Raw genomic sequence first — 2,710 nt, forward strand, 5'->3', positions numbered from 1 at the left:
TGAGTGGCATCCACTTCCTAAATGACATGCCTCTGGAAACTCTATGAACTTTGATAAATGTCAATAGTTGTAAAGGGGCTTCAAGCCTTTTGTTCATAGGGTCACAGAGAGTATGCTCAACTCAAATCAATCAACAACAACATTATAACATAAATATATCATCCTTCCCATTCTTCTCAGAGTCAGCCACAGTTTGTTATAATCTACACAGTCAAATGCCTTCACATAGTCAATGAAATACAGATAAACATTCCTCTGGTATTCTCTGCTTTCAGCCAAGATCCATCTGACATTAGCTATAATATCTCTACTCCCACAGCCTCTTCTAAACCCAGCCTGCACTTCAGGCAGTTCTCTATTGATGTGCTGTTTCAGTCATTTTTTTATAATTTTCAGCAGAATCTTGCTTGCACTTGATATTAATGACAGTTTTTCCTACTATTTTATTTATAAGATTTGAATACATTATTTTCAAGAACAAATTCTTTCAATTTCCCTCATCCCCCCCAATAAATTTTATAACCCCATGATTAATCATCCCTTTCCCAGCACATCCTTATCCCTCTGCTTCCAAACTCTCCCACCCATCTTGGATCCTTATACTCATTATACAATATTTATCCTTGTTGGATTTATTTAGTTCATTCAGCATGATGTTCTCCAGTCCCTCCCAAGTTATGTAGTAATTTACAAAATCATTACTCCTTCGTGCTGCGTAGTATTCCATAGTGTGAATGTACTATAATTTCTCAACCCATTTGTTTCTAGTTGGACTTTTGGGCCTCAAACATTTGGTAGTAACAGCTCAGATAAGAGACTTATAGCAAAAGTTTACAGAATATACCTGGGCATCCACAAGAAAAAGACTAATAACCCAATTACAATATTGGCAAAAGACATGGAAAGCATTTTCACAGAGGAAGATATTTGAATGGCAAACAGACGCATGAAGAAATGCTCCAAATCACTGGCAATAAGAGGGATTCCAATCAAAACCGCAATGAGGTACCATTTCTTGCCAGTAACAGTGCAAAGTTTAACAGGGCAGCAAGTAATAAATGTTGGAGAGGATGTGGTGAGAAAGGAACTCTTATACATTGTTGGTAAGATTGTAAAATGGTACAACCATTTTGGAAGGCAGTTTGACGCTTCCTCAAAAAGCTGAACATAGAAATTTCTTATGATCCAGCTATTCTGCTACTTGGAATATACCATGAGAAAATGAGAACTGAGGCACAGACTGAGCATTATTCACCTTTGATAATAATGATATTGTTTGATAATTTCTGCACCAGATATACATCTTTCCCAGTCAGTTGGCCATGTGGTTGTCCTCTAGATTTCTTTGGAACAACTTGGTGAGAACATAGAGGGCAGTGTCTGTTCATTGAAATATGTCAATCAGTATGCTATCCATTCTCGAGCCTTGGTTTTTGTTTTTTGGGTTTTTTTTTGCAAATTTTTCAGAGCAGCTTGAACTTCTTCCTTCTTCACCATAGGCTTTTGCTCATACATTGTTTCATGACATTTTTCTATGGCCACCAATTCCTTTTGGTACAATGACTCTGTATACTCTTTCCATCTTCTTTTAATGATTGTGCTTATAGGAAACTTATACTTGGACAGGAGGCAGTTGTCAGAACAAAGTAAAGAAACACTGCATGTTACAAATTGAGAAGGGTAGGCGCCAAGTATGCATCCTATCTCCATATCTATTCAATCTACATTTGGAACAGATTATCTGGGAGGCTGGGATCTATGAAGAGAAATGTGGCATCAGGATTGGAGGTATACTCATCAACAATCTGCGTTAAGCAGATGACACAACCCTGCTTGCTGAAACTGAGGAGGACCTGAAGCGCTTGCTGCAGAAGGTCAAGGACTGCAGCCTTCAATACGGATTGAAAATCGACATCAAGAAGACAAAGATTCTCACCATTGGGCCGATTGGCAGCATCATGATAGATGGTGAAGAGATTGAGATTGTTGACAGCTTCAGTTTGCTTGGCTCTACAATCAGTGCTCTTGGTACCAGCAGCTAGGAAATTAAAAGATTAGTTGCACCGGGAAAGTCTGCTGTCAGAGACCTCTCCAAAGCACTGAAGAGCAAAAATTTCAGTCTGGAGACTAAGGTGCACCTGATCCAGGCCATGGCCTTTGCAATTACTTGCTATGCATTAGAAATCTTGACAATGACTAGGGATGTTAGAAGGAGAATTGATGCCTTTGAGCTGTGGAGCTGGAGAAGAGTGTTAAATATACCAGGGACTGTCAGGAGAACAAAAAAAGTTTGTCCCGGTGAAGGAAGAGCCAGGCTGCTCCTTGGAGACAAGGATTATGAAGCTTTGTCTGACATACTTTGGACATGTTGCAAAGCAGGATCAGTCCTTGGAGAGGGACATCATGCTTGGGAGGGTAGAGGACAGTGCAAGAGAGGAAGACCCTTGATGAAATGGATTGATTCAGTGATTGGGGTAATGGGAGTAATGGGGGTAGGCAATAAGATTGGCAAGGGATAAAACAGATTTTAGGGCTGTTGTACATAGGGTTGCTATGAGTTGACAGCATACAACAATCACAACAACAATCATATTAGTTTTTACCGCAATGCCACTGTCCCCATTGTGGGATCTTTTTGAACATTGTGTTTCTGATCTCTACAGAATGATAAACCACTCAAAGTGTCTTTTCTTTTTTTTAAATTTTTTTT

Source organism: Elephantulus edwardii, unplaced genomic scaffold (genome assembly GCF_000299155.1).
Source record: "Elephantulus edwardii isolate Elephantulus edwardi_28Jun2011 unplaced genomic scaffold, EleEdw1.0 scaffold00171, whole genome shotgun sequence".
Lineage (NCBI taxonomy): Eukaryota > Metazoa > Chordata > Mammalia > Macroscelidea > Macroscelididae > Elephantulus > Elephantulus edwardii.